Genomic DNA, 16,831 nt, shown 5'->3' on the forward strand with positions numbered 1-16,831 from the left:
CCTAGAAGCTGCCATGAAACGGAAGCGGCTGCAGCACCCCGCTGGACCTGGCGTCCGTGGGGCAGGAGCAGACCCCACCATTGCCCTGTTCTGGAGCAGAATAGACTGGGAATGGGGGCAAAGGGGCTGAGATGGATCCCGGGAGCACTGGATGGGGAGTTTGGACTCAAGGGCTCCCTGCAGCATTGCGGGTCTTGAAGCTTGGAGGATCCAGGCATATGGGAGAAGGGGCTGTAAACATTGTGGGGAAGACGATGATCCTCCCACCCCACCCCCACCCCCTATGAAATGGGGGTGATGATAATGAGCTTACAGAGCTGTTCAAAATCATCCTAAATGAGCCTCCTCTTGGGTGTTTTTTTCCAATTCAAGCTTTAATGCCCTGCTCAAAATCTCCAAATAGGAGCCTGGGAATTCATTCATTCATTCATTCATTCATTCATTCCGCATATATTTATTAATCTCTCCCTCTGGGCCTCCCCCAGGAGCACCTAATCTTGGGGAGACAAAGCCAGATGAGAGTTCAGAACCCTGCTAAGTCAGGACTGAGCAAGGGAAGGGAGGGCCTGGGGAGTGGAGCAGCCTGGCCCTCCCAAACAGGAGCTCCTTCCTCCTCCCACCCAGCAACTCACAGCAGGACCTTTGCCTCACTTACACACCGAGTCCTCCCCCGTCCTGCTCACACCACCCCACCTCCCCCGCATCCTGCAGTCGCCGCCCCCCGATCTCCACTGTGGTCTAAGCCGGAGTGTTGGGGGGCTCCTGAAACCCCACCCCAGCCCCGGCGATTAGCAGGTGGTCGCAGATTCCCCCCATGGCCACCAGGCGGCAGCAGCGGCTCGCGTCTCCCCGGCCCGGCCCGGCCCGCCCCGCCTCCTCCTACCGCGTTTGCTAAACAGACTTTTCCGGTTTCAGACAGAGGAGCGGAATTAAGGCCCAGAACGACTGAATTTTATGGCAAAAAAGGATGAGGCCTCTTGGGGAGAAACCCGAGGCAGCCAATGGGGCCAGGAGGCAAGAGGCCCAGGCCCCGCCCCTTTGGTGGTGGGGAGCCTTGGTTTCCCCATCGATGCATCTAGATGGGGAAACAGAGGCCTGGGCCCCGTGCCCCAGCCACATGGTGGCAGCTGAGCTCTGCAAAAGCCACCGCCCCACTCCGGATCTGCCACCTCCCAGCTTCTGCTTAACCCGTTCCCTCCAGCAGGCATGCCCCTCCCTTGAGCGTTTATCCTCCCGATTTTAATTAGTTAATTTATTTACTGAGATGGAGTCTCGCTCTTGTTGCCCAGGCTGGAGTGCAATGGCGCCATCTCAGCTCACTGCAACCTCCGCCTCCCGGGTTTAAGCGAGTCTCCTGCCTCAGCCTCCCAAGTAGCTGGGATTACAGGTGCTCACCACCATGCCCGGCTAAAATTTTTTTTGTATTTTTAGTAGAGATGGCGTTTCATCATGTTGGCCAGGCTGGTCTCGAACTCCTGACCTCAAGTGATCCACCAGCCTCGACTTCCCAAAGTGCGGCGTTTACAGGCGTGAGCCCCAGTGCCCGGCCTCTCCTCCCTATTTTTGGGGGCGGGGCTCCAGGCTTTGGAGGAGGCCAAGTGGACAGAGAAAGGGATGCTGGATAAGGGGCCTCATGAGAGTGACCTGACCTCCAGGGACTCCAGTCAGCTAAGTGCTCACTTGCCGGCCATCCAGTCCTGAGCCCACCCAGTGTTCTAGGACCTCGTTTGGTGGCCCCTAGAGCTGGCTGCAAACCCACCCCTATGAGGAGTCCCTTGGGCGCAAGAAGTGGGAGACAGGCAATGTTTATGACGCGCTAACTGGGACTTTTGCCAGAGTGCATGGGGAAAATGCAGGACACTGCTTCCACCAGCGGGAGGCTGAGCTGGACAGAAGGAAGCCTGGAGCTCGGAGCCTCTTTCCTTCCCACTGTGGGGGCGCCTGCCTGCTAGAGGAGTCTGCAGGGAAGACAGCAGCAGAGATGAAGTATTAATTTCTGGATCCAGCCATGCCTGAAACCCAACATTTTACATCTGGTTCCTTTATATATATATATATTTTTTTTTTTTTTTGAGACTAAGTCTCATTCTGTAGTCCAGGCTGGAGTGCAGTGGCACGCAATCTCAGCTCACTGCAACCTCTGCCCACCGACGTTCAATCGATTCTTCAGCCTCAGCCTCCTGAGTAGCTGGGATTACAGGCACCTGCCACCAAGCCCGGCTAATTTTTGTATTTTTAGTAGAGATGGGGTTTCACCATGTTGATTGGGATGGTCTCCATCTCTTGACCTCGTGATCCACCCGCCTCGGCCTCCCAAAGTGCTGGGATTACAGGTATGAGCCACTGCTCCCAGCTTCAGTTCCCTGTTTTGATGAAGCCACTTGGAGTCCTTCTGCCCCTAGAAAATGACCAACAGGAGGTTTTCTTTGGTCATCTGCTTGCCCATCTATAAAACTGGAAGGGGTTTGGAGTCCTTATCTCAATGGGCTCAGCGAGTTTGCTTAGCAGAGCCCTGGCCTGATATTTATTGAGCAACTACTATGCAACCATTACTCCAGGGCTCCTCAGAGCAGCCATGACTCAGCTTCTTGCGGCAGCTCCAGGGGTCAGGACTGTGTTAGCCCCCATTTCACAGCTCAGTTTCATTCATTCATTTAAGAAGTCAGGGTCGGGCGCGGTGGCTTGCGCCTGTGATCCCAGCACTTTGGGAGTCCGAAATTGAACTCAGGAGTTCGAGACCAGCCTGGCCAACATGGTGAAACCCTGTCTCTCCTAAAAATACAAAAATTAGTCACGTTTGTGGCACATGCCTGTAGTCCCAGCTACTTGGGAGGCTGAGGTGGGAGAATCACCTGAGCCTGGGGAGGTCAAGGCTGCAGTGAGCTGAGATCACGCCACTGCACTCCAGTCTGGGTGACAAGGTGAGACCCTGTCTCAAAAAGAAAAAAAAAAGTCAGCATTGAGTGCCTACTGTATGCCAGTCCCTGTCTTGCACAAGTCAGGATCTGCCTGGTCATGAGGGACTCTTAGCTGGGAGGGGAAAATAGTTATAAGAAACCGTAAGAGTGATGAATGGGGATGTGAGGAGTAGGGAGTCAGGGAGGGCTTCCTGGAGGAGGCAATGCTAGGACCAAGGTGGTGAAGAGGGGCCAGAAGAGGGAGTGCAAAGGCCCTGAAGTGGCTGGTGGGGAATGGACGGGGGATGGGGGAACAAGGTTGTAGCCCACCTGGGGCTTGGGGCATATGGGCCAGAGTTGTTTTTCTTCTTTTGAAATGGGGTCTGGCTCTGTTGCCCAGGCTGGAGTGCAGTGGCGTTACCACAGTGCACTGCAGCCTGGACCTCTCGGGCTCAAGTGTTTCTCCCTCCTTAACCTCCTATGTAGCCAGAAGCACAGCACGTGACACCACACTCAGCTTAGTTTATTTGATTATTTGCAGAGACAGTCTCACCATATTGCCCAGGCTGGTCTCAAACTCCTAGGCTCAAGCGATCCTCCTGTCCTGGCCTCTCAAGGTGCTGGGATTACAGGCGTGAACCACTGCACCTGTGGGCTGGGCTAGGGTTTTATTCTTAGGTTGTGGGGTCCTGGAGCCGGAGAATCAGGGCCTGACTTGTGAGATGTGCAGTTTCTTCTAGCTGCGGTTCAGCTGGGAGTAAGTGATTCATCTTGGGGGCCTCAATTTTCTGGTCCATAAAATGGGTGTGGTCAGGCAGCCTCTCCAGAGCCTCTGCCCCTCTTCTCACCTCCTCTACTCTGTCTCTGTCTTTCTGCATCCATCTTTTCCCTTCTCCATGGCTCCCACCAATAGGTGGGAAGCATGTCTCCATCAGGGAGATAGGCTGCCTCAGTTTACCTCCCCAGCACCTTCCTTCTCTGTCTCTCCAGCAGCCTCTGGGTTTGGTCAGAAAAAGATGTCTCTGCCTCTGCCCTTGAGCCAGGATGGGACTGAGGTGTCGGAGGTTTCTGGGAACCATGGGCAGCAGGAGATGACTCTGGACTCAGGGTACCCCTGGCCTGGCCCCTGATACTTTATTATCTGTGCTCCAGATGCCAGGTCCTCTGCCCAGGAAGGCCCTTCTCCCAGCTCTGTCCTTTGCCCATTTTTCTCTCTCTATTTCTCTTTAACTCATTTCTTTCTTTTTTAAAAAAATTAAAGGCCGAGCGTGGTGGCTCACACCTGTAATCCCAACGCTCTGGGAGGCTGAGGCAGGCAGATCACAAGGCCAGGAGTTTGAGACCACCCTGACCAATGTGAAATCTCGTCTCTACTAAAAATACAAATTTAGGCCGGGCGCGGTGGCTCATGCCTGTAATACTAGCACTTTGGGAGGCTGAGGTAGATGGATCACCTGAGGTCAGGAGTTCAAGACCAGCCTGGCCATCATGGTGAAACCCCATCTTTAAAAAAAGAAAAAAAATTAAAAAAAAAATTAAAATACAAATTTATCCAGGCACAGTGGCACACGCCTATAATCTCTGTTACTCAGGAGGCTGAGGCAGAAGAATCGCTGGAACCCAGGAGGCGGAGGTTGCTGTGAGCCAAGATCGTGCCACTGCACTCCAGCCTGGGAGACAGAGCCAGATTTGCCTCAAAAAAAAAAAAATTAAAAAAAATTTTAAAGTAGAGGCAGAGTCTTGCTATATTGTACAGGCTGGTCTTGAACTCCTGAGCTCAAGTGATCCTCCTGTCTCAGCCTCTCAAAGTGCTGAGATTACCAGCAAGAGCCACTGCGCCTAGTTTTATTCTTCTCCCTCTTTTTTTTTTTTGATGTGATCTCACTCTGTCTCCCAGGAGACTGGAATGCAGTGGCGCGATTTCGGCTCACTGCAAACTCCGCCTCCTGGGTTCAAGCGATTCTTCTGCCTCAGCCTCCCAAGCACGGCTTGGCACCACCACGCACGGCTGATTTTTGTATTTTTGCTAGGGATGAGGTTTTACCATGTTGGCCAGGCTGGTCTCGAACTCCTGACCTCAGGCAATCCGCCCACCTCGGCCTCCCAAAGTGCTGGGATGACAGGCGTGAGCCACCGTGCCTGGCCATTCCTCCTTTTTTAAGATACATTCACACACCATACAAGTCACCCTCTTAAGGTGTACAGTTGAGACGGTGTGGTGACTCACGCTTGAAATCGCACCATTTCCAGAGCCCGAGGCAGGAGGATCACTTGAGCCCAGGAGGTTGAGGCTGCAGTGAACCATGACTGCACCACTGCACTCCAGCCTGAGTGACAGAGAGGGACCCTCTCTCAAAAAAAAAAAAGTACAATTCAGTGGTTTTTGTACAATCACAAGGTTGTGCAGCCATCACTCATACTTAATTCTAGAACAGTTTCCTCTCCACAAAAAGAAAACCTCATTCCATCAGCAGTCACTCCCACCTCCCTCCCCCAGTCCCTGGCAGCGACTCATCTGCTCCCTGGCTCTGTGAATTCGCCTGTTCTGGGCATTTCGTATCAGTGGAATCATAACAATATGTGGCCTTTTTGTCTGTTCTTTGCTGAGAGAAACTCAGATGGTTTTGAAATCCATCCTCGTCACCGCGTGTATCAGGGCTCCATTCTTTTTGATGGCTGAATAGCAGCCATCGTGTGCCTGTGTCACTATTTATCCACCCGGCCGTCGACGGACATTTGGGTGAATTCCATCTTCTGGCCTCTGCGGACAGGGCAGCTCTGAGCGTTTGTGTACAAGTTTTGGCGTGAACACCTGTTTTCACTTCTCTCCATTGATAACTAGGAGTGGAATCACAGGGTCATATGGTGATTCTATGTTTAACTTCTGGAGAAACTGCCAAACTTTTCCATACAGCGGCTGTACCATTTCACACTCCCCCCAGCGAGGCATGAGGGTTCAAATTTCTCCACATCCTCATCAACACTTTTACCCCTTCCTTCCTTCCTTCTTTCTCTTTCTTTCTGCCCTGCCCTGCCCTGCCCTGCCCTGCCCTGCCCTGCCCTGCCCTACCCTGCCCTGTCCTCGCTGCCCTGCCCTACCCTGCCCTGCCCTACCCTGCCCTGCCCTACGCTGCCCTGTCCTACCTTGCCTTGATGGAGTCTTGCTCTTTCACCCAGACTGGAGTGCAGTGGCGCAATCTCAGCTCACTGCAACCTCTGCCTGCTGGGTTCAAGCTATTCTCCTGACTCAGCCTCCCAAGTAGCTGGAATTACAGGCGCCCGCCACCACGCCCAGCTAATTTTTTGTACTTTTAGTAGAGACAGGGTTTCACCATGCTGGCCAAGCTGGTCTCGAACTCCTGACCTTGTGATCGGCCCACCTCAGCCTCCCGAAGTGCTGGGATTACAGGCATGAGCCACTGTGCCGGCCTCTTTTTTTTCTTTTTGAGACAGGATCTTGCTCTGTCACCCAGGCTGGAGTGCAGTGGCCCAATCTCAACCTCTGCCTCCCAGGTTCAAGCAATCATCCTCATGCCTCAGCCTCCCAAGTAGCTGGGATTACAGGCTCTTGTCACCACGCCTGGCTAATTTTTGTATTTTTAGTAGAGACGGAGTTTCACCATGTTGGCCAGGCTGGTCTTGAACTCCTGAGGTCAAGTAACCCGTCCACCTCAGCCTCCCAAATTGTGGAGATTACAGGCGTGAACCACTGCGCCTGGCCGCTGCCTTCTCCTCCTCTTCCTTCTCCTTTCTTCTTTTTTTTGAGATCAAGTCTTGCTCTCTTGCCCAGGCTGGAGTGCAATGGCGCGATCTCAGCTCACTGCAACCTCCGCCTCCCAGGTTCAAACTATTCTCCTGCCTCAGCCTCCTGAGTAGCTGGGATTACAGGCATGAGCCACCATGTCCGGCTAATTTTTTGTATTTTTAGTAGAGATGAGATTTCACCATGTTGACCAGGCTGATCTCGATCGTTTGGCCTCCCAAAGTGCTGGGATTGTTATTTTTTACTTTTTTTTTTTTTTTTTTTAAGGATATAGAGTCTCTTTCTGTTACTGGAGTGCAGTGATGCAATCATAGCTCAATGCAGCCTCGAACTCCTGGGTTCAAGTGATCCTCCCACCTCAGCCTCCCCAGTAGCTGGGACTATACAGGCACACACCACCACACCTGGCTAATTTTTAAACATTTTTTGTATAGATAAGGTCTCACTATGTTGTCCAGGCTGGTCCTGAACTCCTGGGCTCAAGTGATCCTTCTGGCTCGACCTCCCAAAGTGCTGGGTATTAGAGGTGTGAGCCACTGCGCCTCGCGTCTGTTAACAGCGGCCTTTGCAGAAGAAAAGGTTACACATTTTATGGAGTCAGGTTGATCTATTTTCCTTTGCTGGCTTGTGTGGATGTGCTACCTAAGAATCCTCCTGATCTTGATAACCCCCTCTGCGGGAACCTCTACCCATCCTCCCCGCCCCTCCCGCCTCCTTCCTTCCCCCTCCTTCCCCGGGTTGGGGCACCTGCGTCTGGCTCCATCCCCGAATGAATCGGAGGCCTCTATCAATGTTTAATAACGGAACGGACAGAACCTTGGCGGAGACGGGGAAACCCCGCCCGGCCCCAAGTGCGACGCGTCCCCCTCGAGCTGTGCCGCGATCACGCAGGGCCCCGCTTTCCAGGTGGGGAAACTGAGGCACAGGAAGATTGGGATGGGGACGCAACCTGCCGGGTGCCAGTGGCGGGGGCCTCGGCCCGGCTCCCTCCCCGAGTCCTCCCCGCTCCCGGGCCCCACCACGCCCGGGCCTGGAGCTGCTCCTGGCTCTGGTCCCCGCCCTGGGCTAACCCTGCCGAAACCAAAATACCTAGGAGGAGGGAAAAAAAACACCCGCCAGGCGGGAAGAGGAGCGGGTTTCTCCTCCGGGTTGGAGACTGGCGGGGCCAGGGGTCACACAGTCAGTCGACAAACGTCTCAAGGACCCAACCGAGTCCTGGCTCTGCCTCCACCTAACTGTGCAGCCAGAGTTTCTCCGAGCCTCAGTTTCCCCATCGGGGCCGTGGGGTAGTTAACTCCCCGGGGGGGCCTATGAGAGGTGAGCGGGAGCTAGGTGAAGGAGGGGCCCGACCCTCCAAGATATCATCACCTTTAATAGTATTAAACCTTGGCCGGGAGCGGTGGCTCACGCCTGGAATCCCAGCACTTTGGGAGGCCGAGGCGGGCGGATCACAAGGTCAGGAGTTCCAGACCGTCCTGGCCAACCTGCTGAAACCCCGTCTCTACTAAAAATACAAAAATTAGCTGGGCGTGGTGGGTCATGCCTGTAGTCCCAGCTACTCCGGAGGCTGAGGCAGGAGAATCTTTTGAACCAGGGAGTGGGAGGTTGCAGTGAGCCGAGATTGAACGCCACTGCACTCCAGCCTGGCAACAGAGTATGACTCTGTCTCAAAAAATAAATAAAGAAAGAATATTAAACCTTACGTGCTGGTATCAGGAGCTCCAGGCAGGGTCTCCTCTGGCTGGGTGGGAGGGGCCTCTTCTCCCGGTGGCTGGTCCTGTACCTCTAAACCTCTTTCTTTTTTTTCAACCAACCAAACAAGCAGCAGTGTTTTTATTTTATTATTATTTTAAGACAGTTTTGCTGTCCTCGCCCAGGCTGGAGTGCAATGACTCGATCTCGGCTCACCGCAACCTCTGCCTCCTGGGTTCAAGCAATTCTCCTGCCTCAGCCTCCTGAGTAGCTGGGATTACAGGTGCCCACCACCACACCTGGCTAATTTTCATCTTTTTGAATTTTGAGACATTGTCTCTCTCCGTCACCCGGGGTGGAGTGCAGTGGTGTGATCATGGCTCACCGCAGCCTCCTGGGCTCAAGCGATCCTCCTGCCTCAGCCTCCCAAGTAGCTGAGACCACAGGCGTGTGCCACCACGCCTAGCTAATTTTTGTATTTTCTTGTAGAAAGCGCGCTCACTATGCTGCCCAGGCTGGTCTTGAATTCCTGACCTCAAGCAGTCCTCCCATCTCAGCCTCCCAAAGTGCTGGGATTACAAGCGTGAGCCACTGAGCCCCTGGCCCACCCCAGGCTTCCTCCAACTTCCTTCCTCCCTCCGTCTCTCCCTAGCTCTCATATCTCACCTCTTCCTGTCTCTCTGTGTCTGTCTCTATTTCTCTGTCTTGCTCTCTCTCTCTTTTCTTTGAGACTGGGTCTTACTCTGTCACCCAGGCTGGAGTGCAGTGGTGTGATCTGGGCTCACTGCAACCTCCGCCTCCCGGGTTCAAGCGATTCTCCTGCCTCAGCCTCCTGAGTTGCTGAGATTACAGGCATGTGCTACTGCACTGGGCTAATTTTTTTATTTCTAGTAGAGACGGGGTTTCTCCACGTTGGTCAGGCTGGTCTTGAACTCCTGACCTCAAGTGATCTGCCCTCCTTGGCCTCCCAAAGTGCTTGGATTACAGGTGTGAGCCACCGCGCCCGGCTTGTCTTGCCTCTCTGTCTCTTTCTCCCTGTCTCTCTCTCTCTCTTTGCGTCCTGTCTCTCTGTCTCTCTCCTTGTCTCTTTCTGTGTCATCTTTTTTTTTCTTTCTGTAGAGATAAGCGTCTCCTGATGCTGCCCAGGCTGGTCTCTAATTCTTGGCCTCCAGCAATCCTCCCGCCTCAGCCTCCCAAAATATTTGTGTCATCTTTCTAACTTTGTCCATCTCATTTCTCATCTCTCTCCCTGCGTCTCTCTATCTCTCTGTCTCATCTCTCTGTCTCACTTCTGTCTCTGTCTTTCTTTTCTTTTTTTTTTTTTTTTAAGACGGGGTTTCACCATGTTGGTCAGGCTGGTCTTGAACTCCCGACCTCAGGTGATCCGCCGCCTTGGTCTCCAAAGTGCTTGGATTACAGGCGTGAGCCACCACACCTGGCCTCTGTCTCTGTCTTTCTATCTCTGTCTCAGTCTCTCCCTTTCTCTCTTTCCCTGTTTCTCTGTGTGTCTCTGTGTCTCTCTGTCTCTCTGTGTCTCTGTCTCATCTCTTTGTCTCTGTTTCACCCGTCTCTGTCTCTCCCTGTCTATCACTCTGTGCCTCTGTCTCTCACTGCCTGTCTCCTTGTTTCTCTGTTTTTTTTGTCTCTTTTTTTTATTTTTGGAGACCGAGTCTCGCTCTGTCGCCCAGTCTGGAGTGCAGAGGCGCAATCTTGGCTCACTGCAACCTCCATCTCCCGGGTTCAAGTGGTCCTCCTGCCTCAGCCTCCCCAGTAGCTGGGCCTGCAGCTCCCCCTCCCACATCATGCCCGGCTAATTTTTGTATTTTGTAGAGGAGAGGTTTCACCATGTTGGCCAGGCTGGTCTCGAGCTCCTGACCTCAGGTGATCCACCTGCCTTGGCCTCCCACAGTGTTGTGATTACAGGCGTGAGCCACGGCACCCGGCCTCTATCTCTTTCTCATCTCTCTCCTTGTCTGTCTGTCTGTCTTCTCTGTGTCTCCTGGTCTCCTTTCTCTCTGTTTCTCCTTGTCTCTCTCTCTTTCTGTATCTCTGTCTCATCTCTCCCCATCTCTCCTGTCTCTCTCTCTCTCTGCCTTTCTCTGGATCTCTCTGCGCCTCACCTCTCCCTGCCTCTGTCTGTCTGTCAACCCAGCCCTAGACTCTTCCAGGTGGGGTTGTGCCAACCGGGTTAGCGAGGCCTGGCCAGTGTCTGCTGCCCCGACCTTCTTGGACGACCCAGATGCCAGCCTCCCCCACCCTGCCCTGCGGGCCCCTGCATCCGGCCCCATGTGAGATGCGTCTCCACGGACACATCCCCAGGGACCTCAGGGGGCTCCTCGCTCGCTGCTTGAAAGACCCAAGCCACGTAAGAGCCCTCCACAACGCTCAAAGCCCAGCAGCTCAGCATCTACAACCCCTCCCATTTTAATGAATTTATTTATTTGAGATGGAGTCTCGCTCTGTCACGCAGGCTGGAGCGCAGTGGCTCCATCTCAGCTCACTGCAGCCGCCTCCTCCCGGGTTCAAATGATTCTCCTGCCTCAGCCTCCTGAGTAGCTGGGACTACAGGTGTTCGCCACCACACCTGGCTAATTTTTGTATTTCTAGTAGAAACGGGGTTTTACTATGTTGGCCAGGCTGGTCTTGAACTCCTGGCCTCAGGCAATCCACCCGCCTCAGCCTGCCAAAGTGCTAGGATTACAGGCGTGAACCACTGTGCCTGGCTCCACTCCCATTTTTAGGTGGGGAAACTGAGGCTTATTCCTGAAGTCTGGTGCAGATGTCCCAGCCCCAGTGGCATCATGGTCACCCTGGTCGAGCTGGCGGGCTCTGTGGCTCTCTGGCTGTCCCGGGCCTGCCGTTCTAGGGGCCTGTCCCATAAATGGTCAGTCCAGAAGGTTCCACCCCTGCATACCGGACAGCGGGTCAGCCCACCTCCAGAGCTGGGTTTCCAGCAGACAGTCCAGCAGGAAGCGGGGCCTCTTCCCTGTGGCCTTGGCTGCTGCCTGGTGCAAGTCAGGAATGCGGACCAGAGGTGACGTTTAGGGCGGGGCTTTGGGCTCAGGGGCTTTTTTTTTAGGTATATAAACTTTTTTTTTTTTTTTGAGACGGAGTCTCGCTCTTGTTACCCAGTCTGGAGTGCAATGGCGCGATCTCGGCTCGCCGCAACCTCCGCCTCCTGGGTTCAAGCAATTCTCCTGCCTCAGCCTCCTGAGTAGCTGGGATTACAGGCACGCACCACCATGCCCAGCTAATTTTTTGTATTTTTAGTAGAGACGGGGGTTCACCATGTTGACCAGGATGGTCTCGATCTCTTGACCTCGTGATCCACCCGCCTCGGCCTCCCAAAGTGCTGGGATTACAGGCGTGAGCCACCAAGCCCAGCCCGGTATATAAACTATTAACAGACAAGGCCTACAGACTTACTTATTTTATTTTATTTATTTATTTACTTTTGAGACAGAGTTTCTCTCTTCTTCCCCAGGCTGGCGTGCAATGATCTCGTCTCACCGCAACCTCCGCCTTTTGGGTTCAAGCGATTCTCCTGCCTCAGCCTCCCGAGTAGCTGGGATTACAGGCGCGTGCTATCATGCCTGGTTAATTTTCTATTTTTAGTAGAGACGAGTTTTCTCCATGTTGTCAGGCTGGTCTCAAACTCCTGACCTCATGATCTGCCCGCCTCGGCCTCCCAAAGTGCTGGGATTACAGGTGTGAGCCAACATACCCAACTAAGTTTTTGTGTTTTTAGTAGAGACGGGGTTTCACCATGTTAGCCAGGCTGGCCTCGAACTCCTGACCTCGTGATCCTCCCACTTCAGCCTCCCAAAGTGCTGGGATTACAGGCGTGAGCCACCACGCCCGGCCCAGACTTATTTCTTCTTAGACACACGCACGGCACGGCCATGGTGGCCAGTGGTCTTGGCGTGCTGGCCTCGGACACGAGGCCCCAGAAGTGACGCAGCCCTCTATGGCCCCAAATCTTCGGTTGCTCCAGGTCTTCACGGTGCTTGTTGGCCAGCTAGGACGACAACTGGCCGGGACCTGGCTGTATTTTGCATCCTTTCCATCCTTCTGTCTGTTCAAGAACCAGTCTGGGATCTCGGACTGGTGTGGATTCTGCATAATGGTGATCACACGGTCCACCTTATCCTCAGTGAGCTCTCCTGCCCTCTTGGTGAGGTCCGTGTCGGCTTTCCTCAACACCACGTGAGTGTATCTTCCATCCACACCCTTAACGGCGGTGACGGCGAAGGCTATTTTCTGCCGCCGTCACAAAATAGTGTTGGTGTTGAGTGTTGAGTACTCATAAAATATGCTGGAACTGTCTGGGCTCAGTGGCTCACGCCTGTAATCCCAGCAGTTTGGGAGGCTGAGGTGGGCGGATCGTGAGGTCAGGAGTTCGAGACCAGCCTTGCCAACGTGGTGAAACCGCGTCTCTACTAAAAATACAAAAATTAGCTGGTGTGGTGGTGGACGCCTGTAATCCCAGCTACTCAGGAGGCTGAGGCAGGAGAATCTCTTGAACCTGGGAGGCGGAGGTTGTAGTGAGCTGAGATCACACCACTGTTCAACAGCCTGGGTGACAGAGCAAGACTCCGCCTCAAAAAAATAAATAAATGCTGGAACTTTTCAGGGATCACTGGAGACACAGTGGCAGGTTCTGGGGTTCCACGCCAGGCACCAGGCTCAGATTTGGGGTCTGGAAGCCCCACATTGCCCTCACCTCTCTGACTTTTGTCACGGGGGTGGAGAGCATGAGGAGGGAGAGACCGGAGCCCTTGGCGTGAGGTTCCCTTCTTCAGGAAGCCCCCCGCTTCCTGGATCGCTGGGGTCCACCAGCCCTGTGTACCTCCCTCCAGTCTAGCCTTGACCGTATGGGACCCGGAATATCTCTATCCAGCCTTGGCCTTCCCAAGCTGGGGCCTTGAGCATCACCCCAAATAAGGCAGGCACCCAGGGGTGGCCAGGAATGAATGAACAACGAATGAACAAATGAATCGTATATAATCTTACAAACTCAGATACGTAAGGTCATACAAATCGAAATCTGACTGAGGTTGGTGGCTCAAGGCTGTCATCCCAGCATTTTGGGAGGCCAAGGTGGGCAGATCACTTGAGATCAGGAGTTCGAGACCGGCCTGGCCAACGTGGCAAAACCCTGTCTCTACTAAAAATACAAAAATTAGCTTGGCATGGTGGCACATGCTTGTAATCCCAGCTACTCTGGAGGCTGAGGCAGGAGAATTGATTGAACATGGGAGGTGGAGGTTGCAGTGAGCTGAGATGGTGCCACTTCACTGCAGGCTGGGCTACAGAGCGAGATTCCATCTCAAAAAAAGAAAAAATAGGAAAAAAAAAATCAGAGAGATGGAAGGTCAGGTTGCATCAGGAGGAAGCTGGCAGCCCGGATGACTGGGGGAGGTGTGGGGGCTCCCTCCTGGACCCCGGCCACCTCTTAGCGCCCCACCTGTTTCTTCCAATCTCTCCTTTACTGAGATCCCTCTGCTCTCAGAGTCTCGGCTTCCTCCCCTGTGAGACGGGCTCACACCAGCGCCATCCTCCAGCCATCCACCATCAAAATTACTCCCACATCCGATCCCTTCTCCCGAAGGTCCTTCTCCCTGGTCCAGACTGTCATCTCTCCTGAGGACCAGCACAGGCACCCCTCCGGGTCTCCTCACTTCTCCCTTTATCCCCCACAGATACCCGCACCCTGGTGTCCTGAGTCCGACTCATCCTTCTTCTGTCTAGAACCCTCTGTGGCTCCCATCTTCCTCAGAGTAAAAGCCAAGGTTCTCCCCCCGACCTCACGGCCCAGCTGGGTCTCACTGTACCACTGCCTCGTCCCTTCCCACCCTGCTTAATCGATGTAGGCCACCTCAGCCTCCTCCAAGCTCCTCCAGTGAGTCAGACAGGCTTCTGCCTCAGGGCCTGTGGAAGGGCCGTGCCTTCCCGGGGACCATCTTCCCAGAGACGCCCATAAGTCCGCCCCGCCTCCTCTGGGTCTCGGTTCAAATATCATAGTCACCCACACTCTCTCTCTCCTCTGCCATCAAGAATTTGTATCTCGGCCAGGCACGGTGTCTCATGCCTGTAATCCCAGCACTTTGGGAGGCCGAGGTGGGCAAATCACTTGAGGTCAGAAGTTCGAGACCAGCCTGGCCAGCACAGTGAAACCTCATCTCTACTAAAAATACAAAAATTAACTGCATGGTGGTGGGCGCTTGTAATCCCCAGCTACCAATCCCAGCTCCTCGGGAGGCTGAGGCAGGAGAATTGCTTGATCCCGGGAGGCGGAGGTTGCAGTCAGCTGAGATCGCCCACTGCACCCCAGCCTGGGCGACAGAATGAGACTCCATAAAAAAAAAGAATTTGCATCTCATTCATGGTAGTGTCGCACGCTCCCGTACACAGGTGGGGCTTAATCAGTGCCCAGGGATAATCATATGCTGATAATAAGATCTGTTTTCCCAGATGCCTGCTGTGCTTTAGGCCCTGGGCTGGGGTCTGGGGACACAGCCGGGGACAGTTGAGACCGATCTTGCCCTTGTAGGACTCATGGTCTAGGGACAAGGGTGGGACCCGGCGGACATGAGGCCCCTGGCGTGAGGCTTCCGTAATGTGGAATCAGGTGTTGAAAAGTGCCATGAAGAAAGTAGAATACATGACCAGATGCAGCAGAGGGAGTGTGTTTCCCGATCAGGCAGGCCTGGAGGGCTTCCTGGAAGAGGTGACATTTAGTGGCATTTGGGGCTGAGGCCTGAATGAAGGGAGGGACATGCCCCTTTGCGGGAGTTCTGGTGTCCATGTGTTTCTCACTAGTTCACAGATAGGGAAACTGAGGCTCAGAGAGGTGAAGTCACTTGTCCAGCACCCCCAAACCCAAACTCCCCAGCCAGGAGCCTGCCATCCCCTTTCCCCATAGTGCCCAGTTGCAGACGGGGAAACCAAAGCGCAGAGCAGCCCCGTCCGGTCCCAAGCTCCCCGGGGAAGCTAGTCTGCCCTCCCCACCCACCTCCTCTCCCATGCAGCTTTACTGGGGGACTTTCTCACAGGGAGGAAGCTGCAACAGCCGGTTTCTCAAGTAGGTGGCCTAAGCCGCAGACCAGTTTCGGTTTGCAGATAGCTTCTGGCTTTGACCGCCTGCTGCTGGGCAGAGCAAACCCCTAAGAGGAAATGGGCAGCCGATCTGGCGGGGCCAGGGGATGGGGGTGCACTGAACCCACATTTCCACTTAGTCTTCTTTGTTTTTTTTGAGACAGAGTCTCCCTCTGTCGCCCAGGCTGGAGTGCGGTGGCAGGATCTCGGCTCACTGCAGCCTCCCCGCCTCCTGGGTTCAAGCTCACTGCAGCCTCAGCCTCCAAAATAGCTGAGACTACAGGTACGTTACCACGGTCGGCTAATTTTGTATTTTTAGTAGAGACAGGGTTTCACCATGTTGCCCAGGCTGGTCTCAAACTCCTGGGCTCAGGTGATCCGTCCACCTTAGCCTCCCAAAGTGCTGGGATTACAGGCGTCAGCCACCGCACCCGGTCTCCACATGGTCTTTATTTCTTTCTTTATTTTTTTTGAGACCGAGTCTCACTTCGTCACCCAGGCTGGAGTGCAGTGGCACGATCTTGGCTCACTGCAACCTCTGCCTCCCGGGTTCAAGCAATTCTTGAACCTCCTGAGTAGCTGGGGTTACAGGCACCCGACACCACGCCGGCTAATTTTTGGAGTTTTAGTAGAGACTGGGTTTTGCCATGTTGGCCAGGCTGGTCTCAAACCCCTGACCTCAAGTGATCCGCCCACCTCAGCCTCTCAAAGTGCTGGGAAACAGGCATGAGCCACAGCGCCCGGCCCTTCACTTAGTCTTAATCACTCATCCAATCAACAACCAACGCTTATTTATGCTTTGCTGTATTCCTGTATTTTATTATTCTTCCAGGGAGCATATACTAAGGGTTTAGTGTGTACCAGCGATTAGCTCATTTAAACATCTCACGCCACTGGACAGAATGAACCCTGGCAATGTCTTTGATTTCAGTCTTCTCCTCTCCAAAACTGGGAGAGAGTAAACTTCTGTTGTCTGGAGCCCCCCAGGCTGTGCAAATGTGTTACATTAGCCCCAGGACACTTACACAGTCCCCTCTCCAACCTCAAGTACCGACTCCTCTGTCCTCCGGCAGGTCCTCCAGCTCCGACAGGGTGGTGCCTACCTCCGCACTCTGGCCGGGAGCAGGAAGGTGTGGGGATTTCTGGAGCATGTGGGTTGCGGAAACCCAGAGGTTTTTCCCAGGTGTCAACATCGTTCAGCCTCCCCAAGACATTTGTGAGTTTCTCATGAATACATCTTGGGAAACATTTGGTATTGGTGGATTTTGTAGCTTTTGCCAATCAAATGGCATCTACCCGGTTTTTTTTTTTTTGAGACTGAGTTTCGCTCTGTCATTAGGTTCCAGGCTGGAGTGCAATGGCGCGCTCTCGGCTCACTGCA

General features: G+C 53.8%; 1 pseudogene; it reads right to left on the bottom strand.

The window, feature by feature from the left end:
- Positions 1–12,221: 12,221 nt before the first annotated feature.
- LOC135276820 (small ribosomal subunit protein uS13-like) lies at positions 12,222–16,601 on the bottom strand (annotated as a pseudogene).
- Between the last annotated feature and the right edge of the window lie 230 nt (positions 16,602–16,831).

This window comes from Aotus nancymaae, unplaced genomic scaffold, assembly GCF_030222135.1.
Source record: "Aotus nancymaae isolate 86718 unplaced genomic scaffold, 86718_ANA_hifiasm-v0.15.2.pri h1tg000028l, whole genome shotgun sequence".
Taxonomy (NCBI): domain Eukaryota; kingdom Metazoa; phylum Chordata; class Mammalia; order Primates; family Aotidae; genus Aotus; species Aotus nancymaae.